This window comes from Temnothorax curvispinosus, unplaced genomic scaffold (genome assembly GCF_003070985.1).
Source record: "Temnothorax curvispinosus isolate PA1 unplaced genomic scaffold, ASM307098v1 QBEX01008992.1, whole genome shotgun sequence".
Lineage (NCBI taxonomy): Eukaryota > Metazoa > Arthropoda > Insecta > Hymenoptera > Formicidae > Temnothorax > Temnothorax curvispinosus.
In genome coordinates, this window is record NW_020218772.1 from 485,368 (window position 1) to 511,368 (window position 26,001).

At 46.5% G+C, this 26,001-nt stretch overlaps 2 protein-coding genes across 2 annotated transcripts in view; one reads left to right on the forward strand and one right to left on the reverse strand.

Annotated features, from left to right (window-relative positions):
- The window catches only part of LOC112458561 (autophagy-related protein 16-1-like), a 203,064-nt gene extending 191,579 nt beyond the window's left edge, over window positions 1-11,485 (reverse strand). Inside the window, exon 1 of the mRNA XM_025022251.1 lies at window positions 11,457-11,485. The gene's annotated coding sequence lies outside the window, so the exon portion shown is untranslated. The remainder of the gene's footprint in view (window positions 1-11,456) is intronic.
- LOC112458560 overlaps window positions 1-26,001 on the forward strand; it is a 65,700-nt gene that overhangs the window by 24,598 nt on the left and 15,101 nt on the right. The gene's annotated exons all lie outside the window — the stretch shown is intronic.

The following is a 26,001-nucleotide window of genomic DNA, read 5'->3' on the forward strand; positions in this document are numbered from 1 at the left end:
AGAGAGAGAGAGAGAGAGAGAGAGAGAGAGAGAGAGAGAGAGAGAGAATAATTTGGTAGAATTCCCGGCAGTAAAAGCAGAACAATGTTTATATAGCTATACGAGAACGGTGGGATCCCTAAAAAAAGAAGAAGTATTAAGAGAGCAATATTTTATCGCGCCCGCTGACGCACCAGAGATCGTAAAGCGGTGACAGAAGCTTTTATTATTTATAAAAGAGCGTATATGTGTCGCTGGGTTTGTAGGAATGATCTCTCTCACCGCAGCGAGACGTACCCCACGACGCTACTTGTTAGAAGATATACGCTAGCCATAAATTCGCGGAACACGCCATTTAATGTCGCGTCACGGATTAACAGTCGTATAACTCGGTCTATTCCTATTGTATTCAGCGCCTCTCCGATTGTCACCAGACGACTGTACTGCACGTGATGAACAGTAAATGGGTCCCCACAGTGTCCTGTGCCGCGATGTGCACCGCAATCTGCTTCAGCTATATACAGATAATCCTGACGATTGCGGTCTAGAATTTGACGTATCTTTAACTTTCACATACGCTGACCTCAACATTCGCGCGTTTCTTCATAATTTCCCCGCGCCGCGCGCTCCTTTTGCTCCTGTTATCGCGGAGTCGTTACGTGAATAGCTGCGTGATTAGATGCAGCCGCTGATGGGGAACACGGTCGCAAACTTGATTGCGAATTCGAGGAACGGTATATTTCTCGAGGAAAAACGTCCGATGGCATCGTTGGCGCGTGCAGCAAAAGTCTGTTAACGAAGTTCGAGAGAGGACGCGAATCGAATGAGGAAAGTTCAAGATAGGTTAAACGAGGTGGAGGGCGGGGAATGCGCGAGAGAAAAGAGCGTCGGGAGATGAGAACAACGTTGCCGATGAGGCGCTGATCCGACCTTATAATGTGCAACGGCATTTCTACTTGCTGTACAACGCAGCAATTATCATCATGCGGCTGTGAGTTAGACACTCACGTGGATACCATTTTCCGCGGTTGCTCGCCGCGATGTGCGGATATGCATCTGGATGTAGGAAAATTGTATAAAATTATGAAGCCAAGACAGAGAGGAAGAGATAGAGATAGAGAGAGAAGCCTGTTACCGCATGAAATTCATGGTTACTTGGAGCATCGACAAGTGAAAAAGTCACAACACGTTGACACGATAATTGCGGCGGGAAGAGGAACCGCGGGAAAAGGCAAATTATTGCCGCATGGTTAAGAAACTGAAGACGCGTAACGAGTCGTGCGGTGCGGTTTTCAACGTCTCCCCCTGAGATTTCGCGACGAAATAGATAGATAAATAGATGGGTAAGAGCGTGGTTGGGGAAGAAGATGACGGACGTGTCGGTTGGAGCGATCCGTAAATAACTAAATAAAATTAATAAAGACGAACAGGTTAGTCAAACAAGATGGATTTTGGCGTTAAGGCGTCGTTGAAAGCGTAAAGCGCGAAGGGGAGAGTAAGTTATCCGCGCGTCGCGCCGGAGAAAGCACGTACGCGGGATAGAGACGAAGCGAAGCGTGGAACGGATAATGCAGCCACCTCCCGCGTGGGCAGCGTATCTCTCGCGGTGAAAAGGTTTTAACGCCGGCGAGCACAAAGCAATCAATCATCCGGCAAAGTTGTTTAATCCCAGCAATAACGTGTGCCACGCTAACACCGCGTATCGTGCGCTACGAGACCGGCCGGCGCGGCGTAAGAGCAGCGACTTGTTACCGCCGAGGAGGCGGCCGACCTCACGCAAGAAAATTATAAGTTTAGGAAAGACACGTGGAAAATCTATTTAGTCTGCACGCGAGCATGATTCCGCGAGCTAGTTCATCATCCGATCTAGACACATATTGCGAATCGCACGACAGTATATCCGTCTTCTTTTTTTTTATGCGTTAATGATGGATAAATGTGTATAATAGACTGACGCGAGAAAAATATCCTTATGAAATTACATCGAGTCTAACGGATAATTCTATTCATAATTAATTGTATAAATGATCAGAAAAACGTGACATTTGGAAGCTACATATGTGTATGTATTCAATATTAGATTACTAATTAAGATATCAACAGTTAATATATTTTTTTAAATTAAACTTACGCTCTTGCAAATCTATAACATGATTTTTCCTTAATTTTGTAGAAGTTCGGGTCTGATCGAGTTAAACTGTACGACGCACATAGATTGTCGACGTGTTTAACACTAGAACTACCGGGGATTAATCTATATTTATTTCTACCAAAGAAATCTTAGAAAAGAAAGGAGAAAACAAATTAATAAATTTAATCATCTATGTAATTTCAACAAAAATCTGGGAAAATTTCAGAAATTACGATGTTTTAAAAAAAGAGTAATAAATTATTAAAAAATGTCAAACGGGTCATTTTGACCTCCTTGGTGGTTCTAGTGTTAATTTCCACTGTTGCCTGAGTCTCCTTGCCGCTTTCACTCGATAACGCGCTTTTTACGACAGCAAACGTTGATAGAACCTAAGTGCCTACGTACGGTGGATCGTCGAATCATCGTTACCGCGGGTTACGTTTTCCCCGTATACAGCCGTTCTCCATTACGCCTCGGCTACGAGTTACGCCAGTGGAACGCCTATGAAATCGTTCGAATACCACGTGCCGATAATGGCTCGACGTTTGGTCGCCCGCGCGCATACATCGCAACGGCATTAACGGCAATCCCGGAGGGAGGGGGAGAGAAACCTACCAATATATGCCTAATTAAATCCATTCTCGCACGCGCATGAAGCGCGGTATACGCAGGATCATTTTTGCCCGCCGCAAACGTGATAGCGCGCGACGCGTATATCCGTATATAAACCACCTTCTCGCAGTCAGCATCCTCGCGCCGGCTGCGTCGAATCCGACGTTTCTCTTCCCCCTCGTTCCGGGGCCTCCCTCTTGTTTCCTCGCGATTATTTACCGTTGGACACATGTTCGGCCGACCTGGGACCGCTTCGTTACATCCGACGGGCATTATCGCCAAACCGCAAGGGTATTTTTTTCTCTCTCTAAGCTTCCCCCCGCGCGCCAAGTACGCAGCTGCGTTGCGTGGTTCCGCGTGGACACACGCGTAATTACGCACGAACCGAAGCGTATCGAAGCACTCTCTCGAGCGCACGTCGTCGTCGAGATTCACGTACGCCTACGCCAGCCGTGGACGTTGCGTGTAAGCGAGCCACTCATATCGTCGTGCAACATACACAGTGCCAGTATAGAAACGGACCGTGTCAGTTCGCTCGGTCAGAGAGTGATGTGGCAAATGAGTACGAGAGAAAGGGAGAGAGAGGAAGAGAGAAAGCGGAATCTGATGCGTATACGCGGTTGGATAATCGTCCCGGGCGCGCTACGATCCGGTATTGCTCTCGGCCTCCGAGGTTAAATTGCGATCAAGGGCTTAACGGTGATTTCCAAGGCCGGTGTGGAGAGATACGTGACTGATTTCTACGATTTATTCGCGTTCGCAGTTCGTTCCGCCCCCCCCCCCCCCCCTATTTTCGATTTCATCCGGAGGATTCCACCTATCTATCCCCCGTGTGTGTTCTGTCGCGGAGGAACACCCGGGCCGGACTTTGAGGTCGGATCCCGGATCGCGCGCGCAGTCTCCCGTGCAGAAATCCTCAAATGGCGATCGGTGGCCGCCGTATATACCGTCCGCGCTACGAAAATTGAAGCGGGGATTAACTTTACTTGTTCCCGACAGGAACAAGGAACAAGAGACTTTACAGGCGATATTGGCGACGGAAAGTACACCGTACCGATAGTTGGATTACTCGCCTGACATCGTTTAACAAAGGATCTTTGAGATTTTTCGTATACTTGGGAAGCACAAGAGACAAGAGGGAGAAATGTGGAATTATTCTTTATTCATTTATCGTTAAGTACCATGTATATTAATGCGGTTGGCGCGCGCGTGCTGTACGAAAATACAGTTTTATACTTTTTTTGATCCGGAATATCCGAGCTGTTTAAAATAATTTAATTTTAAAAAATTCTTGGTTTAATAAAATATCACATTAGCTGCATATAGAGAATATATAATATTCAGTACCACGGAATAAGTTAATTCAATTGAAAGATCCTCATTTGTAACATAAATTTATCAGAATAAGTATATTAAATATTTTAATATCGCGTTTACGGCAGGATAGAAAACGTATCCGCTTGTTAGAACATGGTAAATTTATAAAATATAATTTTTATAAAGCGTTATTACCGTGCTTCTCACACTCCGCAGTAATAACAAACGCTGACAAAAACATTTAATGGGAGATCGGCCGGGTTTCTTGCACGCGCAAAATAGAATAACTAGGTGGATCGTGGCTTTGATGCATAGTTTCTTACGAGTTTTACTGCCATTAGAAAGCGAAAGCGTAACTGTCAGTCCTGTCTACTACTACATTCCGTAAGCCGGAGTGTTTATGAACACACTCGAAGATTATGTACGTGATCCATCATCGTTTGTTAGTGACTATAAATCACGCCCGATATAGCCGGGCCGTCGGTCAAGGTTTAGCAAATAGAGGTCTTTTTTCCCCACGAAAGCGCCAATCGCAACAGCCTATATAGCCGGCGTATTCTTTACTACGATACATTCGAGGGGGATTATCGCCGACGTTAACATCGATTCGCAAATTGGCGACCGTCCACCGCAATTTTCCCCATAGGTACTCCGATAGAGCGCAGAGCGCCGCGCCATTTGCGGAGGGAATTTATTTCACGGCGGCGTAATGGCGCTGCGGAATTCGCCCGTCGTGTATTTAAACGCGGCACCTCGCTGCGATGATCTCGTCCTTACCGCGATTGCGGATAGCAGCGTACCTAAGGCCGGGGGGAAAACCGCCGCGCGCGAAATTAACGGCACTGCCCGCTCGCATAATCCAACGGGCGAAGTAACGGCGCTAGACCGCGTGGCAATTAGCCCGCGGAAAACACACAGTCGAACAAATATCCTCGCCGGTGTGTGGTACCGGCCGGTGCCGTGAGCGTGCGACCGCCGCACTCGGTGAACCTGGAGGAACCGTAATGTAAGAAGGAGCAGGAGAGGGAGGGAATCTACACACACCCTCGACAACGACACCGTTAGCCGACGATATACCTTGCCATTGTACGTGACCTACCGTACGAGGTGTCGTTACGAAACTTAACACGCGGACCGAATTTCACGCATACGCACGCGGCGGCACCGCGAGGCATCATAAACCACATGCGTACGTACATGCGGCAAAGCGGTGCTGGACGCGAGATCGGCGCGATCGGTGATAATATAGCTTACGGAAACGTGGGGCCCGGCGCGAATCGCCTACGCGATGCGCATACAAGAGACAGAGAGAAGAAAGAATACCGTGAATCCTCACCCCCGCGGGGCCCCACGTCACGCCGTCACCGGTCACATACCAGAAGAGTCCACTCGGTATCTGTTCACACTCGTTAATCCTCGCTGCCCTCGGCATTCGCGCGCCCGTTCCGCGATCAGCCGCCGATATAGCGGTCTATATAGCGCGACTCGGCTATCGCCGAGTGTCATCGTGATCATCGCCATATATTCGCGACGCGTCACGAGCGAGCGGCGTGCAGCCCAGTGTGCAGCGGTTCGCCGACCGAATGAGTACTCGCGGCTCTGTCCCACTTTCGGAACGTGTTCGCCGTATATCTCGTTAGACAGCCACCCACGTGGTCCGAAATAACCCGTCTCTAGTGGGACGACGCCGCTTGATGCTAGGGGCCGCGATGCAAAGCAGAGCTTGTGTGGAGCAAGGCGGAGGGAAGGGGAACGGTGGCGGGTACCGGAGGGAGTAGAGAAGGCCCATCGTGGCCGAGCCGGCGAGAGCACATGCCTGTCCGATCCGACATAGCCGCTGAGTACAAGGTGGCATTGGGGGATACAGCCGGTCTCTCGATCGCGGTCGCCGATAGCCGCCGCATGACAAGCCCAAGGGGTGTACGTAAACGGCTGAATCTACCTACCGACCTCTCCATTCTCAACGATGCAAGGAGCCTCTTGTCCGTTGTGTCTGGCCGCATTCTCTCGTGCTATCCCTCTCTCTCTCTCTCTATCTATCTATCTTGCTTTGTGCACAACGCGAATGTGTCCCTTCTCCTTATATTTCTCTATCTTACGCGCGCTCTATGTCCCGCTCTCGAAATGGATTTGGTCGATAGGTCTACATTCCACGCTTGCTTCGATACGAACTAATTTGATAATACAATACACGGATAATCGGACGGCGTCGGCAGCTCGGTAGCTCGGCAGAAATTCGCACGAGCAGTTTATCACGAAGATACCGCATCCCGCGAACGCGACGGAGATGCAGAGACGACGAGCATGCAAAGTAGAATGGATGGATCTCTTCTCGTGGCCTCCTTTAGAGAAAGAAACGACCGCGACGGGCGGACGCGAGGACGCGGACGAGAATGAAATAGACAGAAATGGGCAACGACAGGGATAGTAAGACCGTACGAGACGATATCGTTTGGCCGACTGGGCTGCTTGATTAGCGATTCGCCGCAACGCAAACGTCTCGACCACAAAGGATACTATCGTAGCGACGATCGTAAATATCCGACGAATCGCCGCGCTACTGTCCGTCCAATATTCCGTACGACGAATTCTTTGCATTCTGCTGACTAGAACCAACTTTGCGTCCTTGCCAAGTGCACTACCGTTCAGTATTCAGAAATGCGCGGTTGAATCAATCGCGAGGACATGGAGAGAGCAAACATACAGACGTGTTTTACAACTATTGTATATGTCGCCGCGATAATGCATGCGTAAATATTCCGTTAATTATACCTTGGATAAATCGCAGTTAACAAATCAAAGAATATTGATTAGCCAATTTTCGTAACTGTTTCGAAACTGTACGCTCATGTAATTGGCTCGAGTCAATATTGAAAAAAATCAAATCACTCGCGTCAGAATATTAGAAAAGATCTTATTACTACTAGAATATTTCCATATTTTACGTTCACGTGTGCGCGCGTCTTGGTGAGTTATTAATAATGAACATTAATATTCTGCGAACTAAGTAGCAGATTCTCACTCCCGTCTTGTCGTCTCGCCATCGCGTTATGATGAATATACCATCGCCTTCGCGTAGCTGGCCAATTAAATAGCCAATATGTATGCTCCGCGCACGCTGTACGGATTCATGCGTCGAGAATAAGAAGCGGAATAAGGATCGCAGATTATTCCGCGCGGACAACAGCGGAAGTACCGAATTGATTTTCATTGATTTTTCGTGAATCAGATGCAAGTCATAATCATACGTGTACACATTGGAAATTATAAATACAGATAGGCATTAGCGACAAGGTATTGCCATTAGAAATCAAGCGCCGAGCTCGCCCATCGTTGCGCGTCGTCGCGATCTTATTCACTTGATATGATCATTCAACGCGGCCCCATCGCTATGGTATTTTCCTCTCTTTGTTTTCTACTGGCCACTTCCACATCGGGAGTATCGCGGCGATACGTATGAGTAACAAGAATTAATATCCCGCGGTCCGCAGGGGGAGAGCGCGTTCACTTTTGCCTTGTCCGCTCGACGTCGTCCCACAATAAATACATCTTTCCCTCTTCTTATTCTACTTCCTTTCCTATCCTCGGCGAGCGCGCTCTCCTCTCCCCCGTGTGCGCGCATTCGATTCTCGCGGGTGTGCTGCTCGCGCGAGCGTGCACATACGTGCTGGGGTAACGACACTAAAGGAAATTTGTAATGAAACGTACAAGACATAATGGCGAATGGCGCAGGAGGCCGGGGGAAGCCACCGAAGCGATTTATCACGAACGCGATGTGATCGGGGCTCGCTTCTAGCGCTCGGACGTTAATAACGCCGGCCGCGAATCACGAGCTCTATCCCGCCAACCACCACCACCACCACCTCCTTACTCCGTCGTGTCTACTCCGATGCATACCTAATAAAGCGGCGACCGCATCTCCCGACGCCGTACCGGCAATCGCCTTTTCCGTACAACCGCATAAAAAGCACACAACAGCGACAACAAAGACCGACGACGACGACATGTCTCGACGAGCGGCGGGAAAAAGCGTTGCAAGGTCGCTCGCTGATCTGGAATTCACAAAGACGCGGACCGCGCGCGGTTGCGGCTCGAGGCTCCGCGGAAAAATGTAACGCGCTCGAGCCTCGCTTTGGATTCAGATGAGTGCTAGCAATTATCGTGTTCGCGCGAAATGACCGCGGTCTTCCATTATTCCTTAAAAGGATAACTAGGAACGTGTCGTTACGCACGGCGGTTAAGTTTAATGACATAAGAATTAATCCCTTGCTCTTTTTGCAAAGTGCGCGCCGTATCCGGTTTTAATTAGCAGCACAAAGATCAAAAGCTGATAAGGCGAGAACGTTAATAAGATAAAACGAGGGAGTTAATTATCAATTTCCAATAATTGCACGTACCCGCTGCTGGCGTCGAAAGTTGTTCTTACTATATTATTCAACATCGAGTACAATTTGAAAAGGAAATAATACGAAGACGTAAGGAGCAGCCTTCAAATACGCTTCTCTCCCGTGCAAGAGCAGGAGCATTTACTCCCTCCGAAGACCATTTCTATACCGGTCAGCAGAAAACGCGAACGATCGTTCCTGCGCGACGCGTCCTAATCGGATATTGTCCCGGAAAGAGCCGGCGAGGTGTAGGCCATCGTCCTCTCTCTCTCTCTCTCTCTCTCTCTCTCTCTCTTTCTCTCTCTCTCTCTCAAGCGCACTTTCCTTAAAGTCAATTCAGAGGTACGTAATAGAGTGGCCTTTCTTCTCGGATGTACGTTTAGACGGGTCAGGATGCGCGCGGCGCACGGGTATGGTCACTGAAAAGTTCGTGCTTGGTATTCGTATCAGCGCGGTCTCTACGCCGCAGTACGAGGTACGTGTACCAGCGGCCGGAGTTAGTGGTGGTGTCGATAGAGGGTCCGGAACTGTACGGACGGATGTATCCTGCCAGCGGACTAGATAGCTCCGGTACAGCTAGTTGGAAGATGAGAGGAAGGGTACGAGCGACGTTGGTGCGGCGGAAAGGAGAGAAGGAAAGAGATAGAGAGAGACGGAGAGAGAGAGAGAGTGAATGTGTGTGAAGGAGAGAGAGAGAGAAAGAGAGAGAGAGAGAGACAGAGAGAGAGCTAATACCGAAGCCGATGCTGGCGGAACGACGGCGGTATGTGTAACAATCCCGTGATTGCTGTACCACTGCCGGGTTCGATGTTCACCGGTCTCCTTCAGGATTCTCTCCTCTCCCCTCTCCCCTTTGTCTAGTCTCACGTTACCTGCACCTCGCAGCTCCGTGTCGATCTGTTGTCGTGGAACAGAAGAGAGGGAGACAGTGAGAAGGAGGAAAAGAGCGAGGATACGAGAAGGGAAGCGAGGAGGGCCCGGAAGTGGATGGAAAAGATCGGAGGCGGTGTGTATCGCACCGCACGCGGTGGAATGGACGTTTGATATAAAAGTACAAAAACCAGTCGGCATGTTTTGTCGGGCGCGGGAGAGCGCGATGGAACGCGAACGATGGAACGGGGGCAAAGAACCGAAACGGACCGGCTCGCCAGCACGGCCGCGAACCGTCCGGTCAGCAGCCTATCGAGTTCCGAGTCTCTCGCTCAACGAGTTGGCAAACTGTGTTCCCAATGCTGCGCTCGTTCCGCGCACTGTGCCGTGTAGCTCTGACCCCCGCGATATATAACTACCCGAAAAGAGAAAGCGAGATACTAAGTGGCCAAGAAAGGGAAAGAGAGTAGAGAGAAAGAGAGAGAGGGAGAAGCATAGAGTTGGAGCATTGCGTTTCCTGCCCTCTTGTAACTTTTATGATCCGCGTAAAACAGCGATTTTCACCGGTTCTGCTTGCATCGGTTTGACCTTTCCTCTCTGTCTTTTTTCCCCGCTTTTTTTCTCCCTTTCTCCCTATTTTTCTTTTTCTCTCTGGTTCGCATGTTCTTTTTTCCGCCTTGCACTAGTTGCTACACGCATTTTGTTAACTCGCGCTTTTTCACCGACGCAAACAGAGAGCTTCATAGTTGGCCTCTTTCTCTAATTCTTACACTATCTCCGAGGATGTATTTCACAATGTACGTACATACGTGTGAAAAAATATTTAATAACGAAGTTTTAATTATTATAAATTTAAATTAAAGTACAGAAAAAATTAACATCACAGATTTTATTTTATTAATCGGTTAATTAATTCTCGTCACTTATGAGCGTGACTGCCCGTCACACGAATAAAGTCCCGACACGAAGAGGTAAAATTAAATCAACCCCCTGAGCTTAACAAATAAGTTGTTTAATAGAAACTCATAGTCGCGAGATCTCGGGGAGTCCTTGGAACCGTATCGGATGTATACACACTCGGAAAGCCACACGGCTCGGGTTATCCTAACTCCGTCCCGATTTCCTGTGGACTTTACGACTTCGCTCGGCTTCGCGTGCCGAGCAAGAAAAATGTCACGGAAACGATCGAGGCGCGTCACGCTCCGCTCGATACGAAGGTAGCCGTGAAATTGGGGATTTAAGCACGGAAAGCGTGATTCGCGTTGTCGCCTCCTCCTCCTCTTCCACCGCTATACAAGACTTTAATTGAGTCGGACTTTTTTACCGTTCGCACAAAAGACTCGCTTATCCTGGTCGAGTTTCCAGCAAAAAAGGACGCGGAAATTAAGAAAGATATTACTATGCTCATTAACGACCCTTAACCCGTTTTTTTTTATCGCAACGTTGCTGAATATAAAAAATACATTTTTCATAGAATTAGCGCATATATTACTGCATAACAAAATATTTTACAGTTAGATAATAAAGCAAGCGATAAATATTGTGGAGTATATATTCTTTCAGTTTATGTTATGTTAATATAATTCTTCTTTGATTGGCTAATTGATTAATTAATATAATTAGCTGCCAGCAATCTGAAAATTGCATTTAACGTTCATAGAATTTTTACCGGTTATATATTTTTTATTACATAAATATTTTAATAGAAATTTGACAAATATTTTTTTGAAAAAATAATGCACTTTTCAGGAATTTATATTCGCGACTGTCAAATAGTGACGCGAAATGAATATTTTTCTTCAATTTATGCCATTAAATTAAAAAGATGTATGCATTTTACTTATACTTATGCTAAAAATATAGTATACACGCATATTTTTGAGCGCAAAGAAAAGGCACGGATGTGTAATGGAAGGAATTTTCATCGTGTTACTGTCTACCTCGGCCATCTGTCGAGCCGAAATGGAGTCGAGAGTCGTTTTTAACGGACGTTTCTCCGCGAGAGCAGGAAAAGTAATAGTGTCATATTTGCGTAACAAGTGTCATACTAGAACTTTATCTCGCAAAGCCGACAGATGGGTCGACATTTCGAGCTTATGCCGCAAGATGGAAACGAATACGCCGGGATATATGTCTAGTAACAAATACGCGGATACACATACCGTTTACATTCTCTCTTGGCTTTCTGGTTAGGTTCTCTCCGGCACATAATCCTTACATTTGTAAACTTACCTGTAACAGAAAAAAATTTACAAATGTCATTAGAAACTAATAGCGAAAAATAATCGGGCTGTAAAAATCGCGCCGTACGCTAACTATACTCCATGCTGATATCTGATCGACCCGTTGGTCTTATTTTTAATCGGACTATAGGGGAGGATTTTGCGGCCCAAACGTGATATTATCTCGGCAAACCGATTAAGAAGTTTTATTACTCGTGTCGGAGAGGGTGTGGCTCGGATTAATTGCCCAAAATACCCGACTAGCTGCCCAGTATGGCCCCGGGAACCCGGTATTAAACGTTAATTCACGGTTCCCAGGGAAGAGGATACCGCATTGTGCTGTCAATAATGATGTATGTCGATTGCAACACGCGACAACGTCGTTATTATAGCTCATCCTTTCATTGCTGGGAACAGCTTTACCCAGGTGCCAAACACTTGGCTAAGCGGAAAGTTGACAATTAGCGTTATTATATGCCTCGTCTTGCTTTAATGACCGCTTGTACCATTCCACAAGCGTGAGCAGGAATAAAGACACGGGTAGGGGGAGGGGGAGGGAGTAAAAAGGAGCTGTGCAGTGGCGAAGTCGTTTTCACGACTGCTTGAAAGAGGGCAATTAATTTCAGCTTTTGCCTTCTCCTCCGCGACGTAGGATTCTCTACGTAAATATTGCTGTTGAATCGCGCTCGCCGCCATTAGTAGCGCGAGAAATACTATCTTAACGAATTTAAAGAAGCTGTAAGTCGGCAATATTGTACGTCACTTACTCGATCTTTGTAGGCGTTATTCAACACAATGCAAAATGTTCTTTTTATTTTGCCTGTTTCTACAATTATATAAACGACTCGACGTCATAGCACTTGTCATAAACTACAAATTGATTAACTCAAAACATTTTTCTACGTTTCATATTTCTGGTTCGATTGCAGGTCAATGATATAACGTCAAAAATATCGTTACGTCAGCAGTCGAAATATGATAAACTTACGAATTTGATATCTACACCGAATACCGCTTTTTCAACGGAAATGAGTAAGAACTTGATTTCAATTCAATAGCCCTCGTGATGAAAGCTCGTTCCATGGCTCAATGTGTTCAAAAGTTTTTGCTCTTCTCTCCCTCTTGTGATTTCTTCTCTATCTCTTTCTATATCTCTTAAGTTTTTGCAACTAGTTGAATGCTTGCGGAGCAAAACGGGGAAAAAGGGAGGCTACTTTTCGTACTAAAACGAGTGGAACTAAATCGATAATATCTGTTAATCAAGGGAAGCAAATATCTTTTGTGTCTGGTATTAGTTAATATATTTCCACGTCTGATTCATATCTAATATAGAAGTAGATTTTCCTAATAAAAATCATATCTCCTTTCATCATTGATTAATATCGATCGACTTGATACGGATTATTAGCATATGAATACATCGGTTTGCGTACTTTAAAATAACATCTTAAGCGTGATTCAATTAAATACATTACTTTCGAGTTCTGATCGCGTTTGTTTCCTACCCATAATTCATCCAGGAAAAAGATTAAAACAGTCGGATGGTTATCGAGGATAATAATTAATCTAAGAGATACGCCATACGTATGAGCGTAATGTAAGACTGAGCTTTAATCGCGGACGACCGTGCGACTATAATTTTACGACGAAGATTCGTCATGTAAAAATGCTCGCTCGAATGCATGAAGTGTCATAAATTGTCTCATAGCGCGCGCGCGCGCGATCCGCGAGAGTAGTTAATAAATCGAAATAATTATCTTCTATTTAATGTTTCGCGCTCACTGAGGAATGTCTCGTTACTCATCCAGCGCCGTATCCGCGTTCTTAAGCATCACGAAAATTCTCACGGCCTTCATGCGAGATACCTTATGCGCCTTATGCGCCTATGCATATCGTAGATAGCAATAGACACCGCAACAGGGGGCCTTTCGTTGCGGAGAGTAACTAGAAATATAGCAGGTATAGTCTTCTCTAGGTGTATTAGCATAGTTATGCTGTACCCACCGCGGTACTTTTGTACCGGCGCACAATACAGCAAAGTAGCGTCGTAAAATCGACTTCATCCGTAACGCCGCGTGTCCTTCTTGTGTGTATACACATACACACAAACACACACCACCGATAATTCTGTAGCTTTGAAAGCCAGTTTGCATTACAATGCCGAAAGTAGAGTTTTGTTTAGCGTGTTGCGAACGAACAAGTGAAGTTTTCTGTGCTTCCCGTTCGCTCGAAAATTAAATCAAGATGATCGATAATAATACCCCTCTCCAAAGTTACATTTGCAACCTGATTTTCTAAGTGGAAAAAAAAAGAAATGCGGGGAAAAGCTCATGTTCGCGTAACGTTATGATCAAGCAGATTCTATAAAGTGAAAAACTTCGCGCAGATTCCATAAGATAAAGAATGAAAGTTCTGGATTATGTAAATGGTTTCTACGCCCAGTCAACCTGGGAATTGTGCGCTCTCTGCGCGAAAACTTGGATCGATTATATTAATATGCATTCGCCATATATCATCAGTCCGCCGCAGCATAATTTAAATATGTAGAATAATTTCGCAATGCTGTCGAATGAGGTAATTTCATTTGCGATCGCATCGGAAACCGCAAATTGGAAATACGTTGATGCAGAAGATATTACTTAATTTCTTAATAGATATAAGAGGAATAATTTGTAATGTACAGGGTGGCGCGCGTCAAACCAGCCCTAAACGAAAAATATATAGTTGCAAAATACAGTTACAAAAACCTATCCGCGCGGTCGATTTTATGCGCATCACTCTGCTGTGTAAAATGTAAAAGCCTTCCAACGGTTTAGCTAGCTCACGGAATTCAAAATCGGTAGAATTCTGTGAATTTTTTCACGGGGAAAAGTGAAAGGATCGAATCAATTTAAGTGGAATTCCAGGATGCAACTATCCTCCACATCTTTTTCCAAGCGTTCTTTACGCTCGCTTAATTTGGCCGGCTAAAGATAGATGAAGTCGAGGAGACCAAATCAACCCAAGAGTAATACGATCTGTCGTGGCAGAAAAACCGTCACGTCACTTCGCGTCTCGTAAGTCTTCCCGGAAGCAGCTATTCTCTCTGGCGCGGCCTAATATTGATTTCGCATCGTCGTTTCTCATCTTTCTTCCGCGGGAACATATAGTGAACGGAAATCGCAAGCACATGGGGACGCGGCACATGCACGCATGCATGCATGCATGCATGCATGCTCGCTCGCTCGCATGCGATGCGGCACGATGCGCGGCGCCGGCACCGTGTCAAAAGGGTACCACACGATTTCCCTATGCAAATCGCCAAGGTGGCACAACCCGCTAAAATAACCGTCGGGAATAATGCCGTAGATTGGGAGGTCGAGTTAGCGGGCGCGTCGCGAGAAACGGACAATATATCGTTGGGCCGGCCATTACGGAGGACCATTAAATAGTCGACACGCCGAGATAACGAGCATTAGCCACACAACTGCCACATTAGGTACCCTCCACATACGCGCGGAAGGTGCAACGCGCGTCTATAGGTCGGAGCGTGCAACGCGTTACCTCTTTCCGCCTCTTCACGGAAACGCTCCTCTCGCGTGTCTCGAATCAAGTATTTATTCCGGATCAAATTTGAAGTAGATCTATCGAATGGTCTCTTTTCACTTTCGTGCCTTTTCGAAATTATTCTCGATTTATACTTTAAACTGTACAATTGTTATGATTGGACGTACATCTCTCAGAGATTTATACATTGGATAAATTCAGAATATTGTCCATACATCCGCGATGCAAAATTCATTTTACAATTTCTCTAGAAACGAGTTTATATTTAAAAACTTGTAAATGTTTTTACATATAACGTGTGTATATATAAATGTATGAATTTCGGATTTGTATAAATTTTATTAAAAGAATGGAATTTCATTTCAATTTTGAAAATCAAATTTATGTATAGATACACGACGATGCAATTCAAAGAGTAAAACATTCACTTATTGGAAAAAGGCTTTGTTATACCAGTTTGCTTTTCTCCCGGGCGCTTCTCTGTTACTATTAATTGGCCTTCAACAGAGTGCACATTGTAATTACAGCGAAAGTGCACTGACATTTGTAATATTCGACTCAGTGATTTATAAAATGGAATTTTAGAATTTCGCGAGAAATCGTTAAATGTATATTCACAAAACGGAAAATATTATATCCAAGCCAAAGTACCTAGGTAAAATGCGCCCTAAAAAAAACTCTCCTTAAGATGCAGAACATTTCCTTTTTCGACAAGGCTGTCGAAGCGACTCCGGTTAGCTCCCTATACTTCTTTCCCGTCGTCTCATCTCCCAGACACAAACCTCTTCTATTCCATTACTAATGAAGAACGTAAATGCCCGGGTTTCCTACGTTCCTCGCCCATTCACATTTCTACACGCATTCTCGCCGCAAAGAGTATTCCTTTGGATTCTCTTCGGTTGGCGGGACAAAGCATATTGCCAACCGTACGCATCGACGATTCAACGAAGAAGTGCCATATATTATTTCCTTTGTTTCCCTTTCGCCGTTAATTTCCACGTGACTTCAGAAACAATTCGATTACAATCGACAGTAGTCGCGAAAAACCTTGGATTGTGTGCAGCGAGCTGTGTATTGCATCGGAAAAAAGGAGATTAAAGGAAATACAGGAATTTATGAAACAGACATGGCTGAAGCGTCGAAAGAGTGACTCTATCATCTTTCAGACTAACTAAAATATTACAGTTCGATGAATGTTCCAATTTTTTTTCATTATAACGCAACGCATAACCGTGTAAGATTTTTCTCAAGTCGGTTTCCTACTATGCAAACAATTTGAAAAAAATAAAAAATAAAACGACGATAATTGAAAATATGAAGAAATAGAGATACGCTGCGTATCCTCGCGCTTATTAGACAAGATTATCGTGCATACAGAACGACCGCGTATATACCCGCTTATTTCAGACGGTGTACAGGAAATCGAAAAGAAATATTCAGCGTGAGATGCGCCGTGCGTGTTCAGTGTCTATTAGCGCGTTGATGAGATAATTGTTACCTATTTGATGTTTTCCCTTCCGCGACTCGATCCTCAACTCGATCCGCGCCACTGTCGCCTGAGAAAAGTTATCCCGGGCCGCGAGCAAATATACAGGATATCCAAGATATACTGCGAGAACTCTCCGAGTGGCCATAAATCACTCACGCGCAGCGCGCAGCCTCGGACTCATATACTTACTTTCAACCAATGAAAGCGGGATAATAAGATTAATGCGTGACGTGTGCAGGCGAAGCCTAGGACAAAGGTAATTTAAGGATGAGCGGTTTGCTAAAAAGTTTCGGAAAATGCGCGCGTATCGCCTGAGGGATCTCTCACGTAATTTTATCATGTGGAGGGTATTTCTCGTTTTCTCAGAGTACACGACGTAGCGTACGTTGCGTGAAATCGAGGATCGCGAGAGCTTCAAGGTCTTTAACCGTCGCGTCGTTCGATAATTGGGCGGAAAGAAAATCGGAAGAGGGAATCGTTCGTGACGTCGACTTTCAGTCGGTCCTAACCGTAAATTGTTTTCGCCAGTGCGGCCGGATCTGCGGTCCGCCAGCAATGAGAAAGAGAGCACCTCGTTAGTCTCAAATCGGTCAACCGGCCATTGAATCTAGCAAAGAGACGGAGCTCCCCCATTCCAGCCAAATTCCACAACAGATATCGACTTTTCAAGCGCTCATGCGGAATCCCTCCTCTCCATGTGTGACTGTGTGAGCGTCACAAAGGAGAGCGAGCGAGACGGCCGCGGCGGTTGCAAAGAGGATGGCTGATCGTTAGGCGGTGTGCTTCCGAATGGCGCCGAAGTAGCGGCGGGAAAAGGAAGGAAAAAGGGGAAAAACGAGACAGAGGCGGAAAAAGATGAAGGAACCGAAAGAAAGAAAGAGAGAAAGAAAAAAAGGGCAAAGGGAATGCCACGTCGATGTCGTGGATGATTGCGCCGTAATCGGGTCTCCTTCTCCCCCCTCCCTCCCTTTATCCTCTTCACCACGCGTTACAGTCCTCCTTGGAGAATCGTCGTTATTCCGCCTGTGGTTCTTATCACCTTAACATACGGCCGCGGGAGGAGGTAACGCCATGACGTTGGTAGCACGTTGTTACCGCGCGTACGCCGAATAACGGCTATCCCACGACACTGCCTGCGACCGCAAGAGCTATTAAAATGTAAATTGACTGGCGTTCGTTTGACTAAACAGTCATCAGAGACTCCCTTGCACGGGTTAGTTCGTGCAGTAGCGATTACTCCGTACACTCCACTTTCCGCCCTGAAATTCTCCTCCGCCCAGGATCCGGGATCCAGGGTGTAGACCTCCGACGCACCTATATGGGCGTAATCGCGTCGTTATCTCGCATAGTCCGGCTCCCCTTGTAACTTGACGTGAAATCTTTTCCGTGCTCAATGCCCGACGCGCAATGTACATATGTATATATGCGATGAATACGTCCGAACGCGCATCGCTTGAATAATATTCGCTCCAGCTCTCCTGCGTAATAGCCGCTACTTCCGGCTCGTGGAAGCGGGGCCGACACCGCAGAGATGTAGGTATCTCGTCCGTAATATATTCGCGGATACCCTCCACCTCGAACGCTCGAGGATCCCTGGGTCTCGCGTTCCTTTCGCGGACACACGGGCGCGATATCCTTTACGAATTACGGCAATTCAGCCGAGAAGTAATGTTTTTCCGTCACATCCCAAGCGACTCGGACAATCGTGGTGGACCCGCGGCAGGGAATTCATGCAACATTCATCCTTCGCGTTCGCTGCGTCGCTTCCGCGTCTATTGTCAGCACATAACTTTAAAGCCGCGTTGGCTGCTCCTCTCCTTTCTCTTCACGGTGTTATCTGTTCGAAGACATCCGCGGGTGGTGTTGCGTTGGCGATAGCGCGCGTGCGCGCGAAAGGCGGACGTCGGAAAGGATTAAGTCGTCGTTGCATTCGCGTATCATTAATCACGCGATAAGCGGGCACGCTAGAAAATCGTTAGCGGCCGCGGAGCTCTTCGGGTTTAGGCGTGGGCGTTGCGATGTGCTATACGTGCGATCTACGACGCACGGGGGTTCAGATGAATTGTTCGAATCCCTGAACGTTCGTTCTGTCCGGAGTAAAATATCTTATTATTACGTCCCGTCTTTCTATGCGCATGTGCACGTCGTTAATAATAGTTCAATATCACTGACGGATCTAATAGATCAATATATTTTAGATAAATCTCTGCATAGAAATCGTCATTTTTATAATGAAATAAATTATTTTATTAAAGATGTAAAATTTCGTCTTTTTTTCAACCGTTTCTATTTGTTACTGCGATAATACGAGCATTTTCTGGAATTATTTCCCGATGTGTGTTAGTACGTTAATATATTCGAGACAGAGATTGTTATGATCGTGGAAAAGGTTAAACACAGTCCAATCTAAAAGAATATACTTGCTTTTGAGAAGAAATTATACCTGATCAACTAACATAAACTGACGGCTACGCGGTCCTCGTAATAAGGAAAGTTTAGCAGTAAACGATGGGGAGAAACGAGTTGAGTCGAGAGAGAGAGATAGAGGGAGAACGGGCAGAGAAAGGGAGAAAGAGAACCAGAAAACAAGGAAAGAAAAGAGTTAAGGGGGAATAGGTTCGTTTTTGCTGATAAACGCTCTCCACGAACGTTAATTGCATTCCACGTGAATGCCCGCGATCGAGAGATTTGCCATGGTTGCCCCCGGACGGGGGCCCCGCCAAGGCATCGGAGGAGCTTTGGTTGAAAGCGTGGTATGTCTGGCTCTTGAAATTCCTCAGGAGGGTAAAATTATGCGGAATGGCCGCGCGACGACGCGGCGGCGCCCCCCGGTTACGGTAGTAGTAGCTGTGATTATCGATTCAGAAGATTTTCAAGTTCCTATTCCCCCATCAGTTACGTCGATATTCCAGCGGACACGAATGCTCGTTAATTAGCTGGAACACCCCGTTTATCGCGTTCTTACGTTTAGTATTTCAATTACCGCCGGCATCTTGCATATCGTGTTTTGCGATAATCAAGAACGAAGGGATTTGTTGCCTGATGCGTATAATATCCTATACGCAGAGGCACAGGTCCCGTTAATCCGCATTCTTTTCTCCTTCTTCTTATTTTTCTTAATCCCTGCAACGCGTACGTGAGATAATTGCCCCGCGGAGCGAGACGTAAATATTATAAATATAGCGGGAGAAACAGAAATTATCATATACACGATTACCATATTTACTTCTGCGCTTTAGCGGCATTAGTTTGTTGCGAGTGCACCGTCGCGATTTTATAGATATTTTTACTAAAAGCCTTAGTCGCGCGATATTCTCTCGTGGAGATACGGCGCAACGCCGCGGCGTATTCCAGCGAAATAGCAAAAAAGGAAGGATTTCCTGTGATGTTTAAGCGCGCATTAACCTGTCCTTCCATGCTGTCTTTTAAGAATACATCAGAGAAGAGCTTTACCGAGAAGTAAACGACAATGAGTATTCACGACGTAACGACGCGGGGTGCAAGCTGCAGAAAAAGATAGCTATTGAGCGCGCAACATAAGTTATAATACAATAGATTCGCAGAATATACTGGATATAGTTTTATAGAAATAGCTAGAATAAAAGTAGTAATGTATAAAATACTTAAAAAATGGGTTGTGCATATTATATTATGACGCACACAATTATAGACAATTATTAGTCGTAGTTCAATCCTTTCTACGAAATATCCAAGATTTAATCGAATTCTACGACAAATGATGCAACGCACTATTCAACATCAAGATTATTATATTTGAGAGTCTGGAGATCTTTTTTGTGTATATATATCTTTTATAGCAGGCACGCCGTAAAAATAGCAGTAATATTCAAGCACGGAGAAAACGGCGCGAGTGGTATTTCACAGAGGATTTTCTTCAAACTGTGATTTACGAGCGTAAGGAATCAATGTCCGTGGAATGGTCATTCCAGCGTATCTCCGATGCACCTTGAGCGTATACCACCTTGAGGTGGTAGATGCGCTCAACGTGCTCGCAACCGGTCGGCGCGGCGGCAATCACAATCGCCCGTACTCATCTCGGCTCGGCGCGGGTTGAAACTCCACCGCTGGGGAGATATCGCGCCACCCCCGTCGCCAGATCCCACAGCTACTGTGCGGCCGCTTGATGGCAGTGACAGCCTTCCAGGCAGCCGTTGTAATCGCGCGAAGACCGCCACACACGATAGCCAGACGTCGCGAACAACCGGTAGCCTCCTGGACGACGATCATTTAGACTCGACACGATCGGGAATCCAAGTAAATCATTCGAGCCGCATGGTCGCCTTCATATATCTTCGCCCTCTTCGCACCGCCGCGCCGCGCCGTGCGCCGTGCGTGCAATGTACTTACGTCGCTTCCCGAGCGCTCATTTCTCGCGACAGCATAATTGTATTCGAGCGCGCCCGAGTTCTATTTGCTAAATCGGGCTACGGCTCGACAAACACCTCTCTCGAGCGCGGGTCAGCGCCGACGCGCGATAAAAGTCCTCCGGCTATAATTACCACGATACGGAAATTGTTGACGGAAAAAGGAGGGATGTGTGCGTCGCGAAACACAGGAAAAAGTCGGGACACGTTGGAAACGCGGATACGCTTTTGGCGTTTGGAGAACCGAGGCTAACAAATCTGGCTCTCGTTTAAAACATGGGCGACTCGGGCGACGCACGTTTGAAGGGACGTTTACTTTCGTGACTGGCGGCACACACACACATGCGAATCTCACTCTGTCTCTGTCTCGCTCTTTATCTCTTTTAATTCATCGTCATTCCGCACGACCTCACCCCACGTCGCGTCATTTTCCGTCACGGTTCGCACATCGTCGGCAAAGGGATGTCGTTACTGCGAGAGATAGGGACGCGCATGCAACACGGAAGACCGACTATTAAATTATATCCCTCCTGAGATTGGTGTGCGTATACGGTGTGTGTATATATGTTGCGCTTAAGCAACGCTGGCGACTGCGCTTCTGTCGACTGGGCAATTCTCGCATGCTCGCGCGCGCGGAGCGACTTAGGAAGAATTACGACCGAGATAGCAATGAGAGAGATACGACTTTATATCGCGTCGTACACGCGCATCTTCCGTACCTGTAGTTCTGTCTCTCCGCAGCGCGATATCGTTTGTTCTCGTTTACTCTCGCCTCACTCTCTCGCAACCGTCACGTCGCTACGCAGCGCATTTTTCAGTAATAAAGTAATCCAGAATAGAAACGGCGATTCATGCATTATAATATCGAAAGGGGAACGATACATAACGTATACCCCTTTCAATTTCGCGCCCGATACAGGCGCCTTCGGTGAAACAAGTTGCTCACGCTGATTCCCCACAATCGACGCGCATGTTAATAGCGGCCTTGGCTATCAACTGTCGTTAACAAGGACTGTTACGAGAGAGCTTCCGATAGAAAGGTATTCCCCCGCGATAAGTATGAGACACGACCGTGGTATTGCTCAGCAATTCTCTTTCCGCTCCACTTTATCTCTCCGCCGCGCGTAGTCGCGCGACGGGCGACGATGGTGGGCATTAAACCCTCCCTGCCCCTCCGACCCGCCTCTCATTCAATTCCTTCGTGTCTGCAGGTCGGTTGTATGCGATTTGCATATGCAAATGGCATGATATAAGTAATTAATTCGCAATCAGAGCGGCATTACCGTTTCGTTATATATCGCATAGATAGGTACCGCAATTCATTAGTCGCGGCGATATTTATTAATTGGGACCGCGAACGTAGGTAGACACTCGCGATTAAGAATTCAGTCCTCGCTATCGATTACCGCAATGCGTCTCTCTGTCTCTGTCTTTCTCTCCCCGATACTAAGCCCCGGCCGCGCAGCCAGCTGGCTTCTTCTTGTCTCTCGACATAAAACGTAGAGAGACTCGGCCGCTAAATTAGCAGATAAATTAGCGAGCTGTCGTGTTTCTTGCTTTTATCGCGACGGATGGGCGTACGCGACTTGGATTCCGAATCCGGGATTCCGGGAGAGTTCCATAACATCCTTCGCGGGGGTGGGGAAAAAAGCTCCACACGAAAGCGTGTGATCGAATTTTCGATCACAAAATCGCGTCGGTTCTCGCGGTTTTAATCGTCGCGTTGCCAGAAAGGCGAGCGCCGATTCTTGTTACGAAACTCGTGAGATAGCACCTGTTACGTCCCATCTTTGTCGATCGACCGCGGTGGCAGCTGGGCCTCCCAACACTCCTCCGCACATTAACTTTATCGAAATTACATCATGCGCCGCTACCACCCTATCACACACACACACGCACACACACACCCACACATACGTGAATCTCGGCGCCGCAAGCCGCCACGATCGTGCACGCGAGTTCGTCGACACGCGTATGTATGAGTGTATATCGCCTCGTGGAAACGTCTATTTGGCGAATGCATCTTACCGGCGAATGCCCACCTTCGCGTTTCCCAATCTCCGATGGAACAAGTTTCTCCGTCTTCCAACCGGTAAGCCGACCGTTCTATTCTTGGGGCGTATCGAGATTTCTCCGGAGCTCTCCTCTCCGCCGAAGATACAAAGGCGCTCCGCCATTATCGGGATTACCGCCGGTCTGAAATTTCGTTTCCGCTCGTCAGGGACTAACTGCGTCAACCTGAGACAATACGCGATTCGATCGTGTTTACGTTTCCTAGCAAACAAGTTTACTTCGGAAGGACGGGAACGGTTGTAAGTCTCAAGTCTCAATCGGTGGAAGACAGAGAAATGTTGGATACCGAGCTTTATATCGTTACAAAGACGTTCATGAGACGATTTTAATTCGGATTTAAAGCGTCGCGCTGAAATGTAATCGTTATTATTATGTTGGAGGAGAATACGGTTAGATACTGCGTGTAAAGCGTAATTCGGACATAACGAAAAGCGAATCCAATATACACGTCGCGATTCACTCCCTTCGCGTTGCGCGCAGTCCGTAAATCATTCGTAGGAAACAACGTGCTTCTACTTTACGGTAATCAAATTATTTAATCATACCGCAAATACCGTTCCCCGAACACGTCATTGTAACTTCCATTATTTCATTGTAGTAATAATCTTCTATTACCAACATTTCGAGTAGACGTCGCGTGGCTTTGCATCACGTCGAGGGGAAATGGAAATCCTCATAACCGAGTAACTTTTTAATATTGTACGGTATTATATTTCCCGACGGAGTTAAAACGCTCTTTCTGCGGGAGGGAAAAATATATATATCTCAGGATGTGGATACGCTCTCGCGGTCGGATAGAAGGAAAAACAAAAGCTGTATGCGTACATCATGTTTGTTGCGCCGAGAACAGAGCGCGTCCCGTTCAATTTCGCGTATTTACCTCCTTCGCCAACGACGCCCTAACGACGACGGGCCTGTGAAAGCCGCGCGCGATCGCGACGACAGCTTGAGAAAGCGCGCGGCGACGTACCCGTAAACGATGTCTCGTTTTGCTCCTCGGTGGATAACTCGTCGACGAGCGAGTTCCGGTACTTTCTCTCTCTCTTTCTCTCTTTTCAACCCCATACGTCTAACGCCGCGTCATCGGAGAACAGAAAGAGAGAGAGAGAGAGAGAGTCGCGCGAAAAAGAGAAGAAGAGAATGGAGAGGGAAACCGGATAGAGGAAAGAAACGAAAGGGCCGCGCGCGAGGGATTGAGAAAAGCGAGAAAGAAGAAGATGGACGATGATAGAGGGAACCGCGAGAGTGGGAAAGTGCGATATCGGACGAGAACATCGAGAGTAAACGGACGGCTACTCGTGGTGGTGCACTTTGTCGAAGAAGGGCTTGGTGGGAGAGGCGGCGATGGTTGGCAGTGTGGGTTATGTATTGGCACATGTACGTAATTGTGGCCATTTGTCGAGAAAGCGAGAGACCGAAGGAAACCCGGGCGGCGGACGGAGAGAGAGATAGTCGTAAGAGTGAGGGTGAGAGGTTACAAGGGCGAGAGAGAGAGAGAGAGAGAGGGGGGAGAGAGGAAATTTCGAGTTGGGGAGAGGATGTCTCGCCTCGCAGTCGCGGCTGAACGTGCAATGCATCACGGGATTGCGTAGACGACGTATATCTCCAAGTGATAGTAAACGGAGGTACAGGGTGGCAGACTGAGATTCGCTCCGCAGGCAGCTACCTAAACGCTCGCCGAAATCCTCTCACCCTCTCGGAAGTAGTTCCCTGGTCTGTCCACTTCCTTTCCCGCTCCTGTCTCTTCGCCGCATTTAAGCTCTTACCTTTCATTAGACGGACATCAGTGTCGTCTCTCGCTGTAATTTTAATCACGAGTGGGGTGAATAAATCTGTTTCAGCATTTTCTCGCTACGCGATAAATGAAATGAAATATGGTAAACATAGGCGATTTCCACCCGTGGAAATCGTATAGAATTATGTGCGGTCATTAGCATTTGGCATTATGAAAATCGCATCCACTGGTAATTTACATCGCAATCAAGGTATTACGAATCTCCCTCTGTCCTCTCTCCATCTCCACTCCTCTCTATGGATAAATGTTATTATTAATGGTGTAATAACTGCATTAATCATTCAATAATCTAGATCAAAGTAACCGCAAGGTAATTAAACGTAAAGTCACATTAGATAGAAATATCACTGTCTCTCTCTTCTCTTCATAAATGTTTGAAAAAAAAAACTTTGTGGGCTGCATAAATTACATTAAGTTGACTTTTATTCGCATTATTACTGTTTTGACATATTATTGTTTCATTATACAGCATACAAACGGCCGTCACGAAAAATATTCTTCGTATACCTTCGAAATACCTTGCTCAATCGCGCACATACAATTCGCGCATATAAAACACCGCCGTGTATACACGAATATCTCGTTGATGTATGTTTATGAATAATACGCAGGATTTCCCACCAATGTTTCGTATACACAATATAAAGCTGATTAGTTCGTTCCGAGAGCACGAGAGGCTAAATAATGTTGCCAGATATGACCCTGCGCTGCGACGGCGTGCACGAAGCGTGCATGAATTGCCGCGCCGGTTTTTACGCAACGATCATTAATATCGTCGCTTATCCGAGTCTGTTGGGATTACTTGGTGTTGCGGGTCAACGGGCCAGAGCCAGAGCGAGCGGTCACAAAAGAGCAATGCAAATTAGCTTGGGTGGTTTTTTTTCCACTAGCCGCTGATACTTCATGTACGTCATACGCGGACGCGACACGCCCAAATGCCCGCATTATACATTTCGTTATCGGACATTGCATATTCCGCCGACGGATTTTATGCGCAGCTTCCTCGTTTACCCATTACCGCCGGCCGCGGTCAGTAAATCGATTTAAGTTTTACAGCCCAGCTGCGGAGCGCCCTATGTAGAACTCTCCTTTTATTTAATTTCGTTCTTTCAATGTTTGCAGTCTTTCTTTTTTTATTTTTTTTCTTTACCATGTTTTTAAAATTAGACTTTAAATCAAGATTTCGTTGGATGTTAA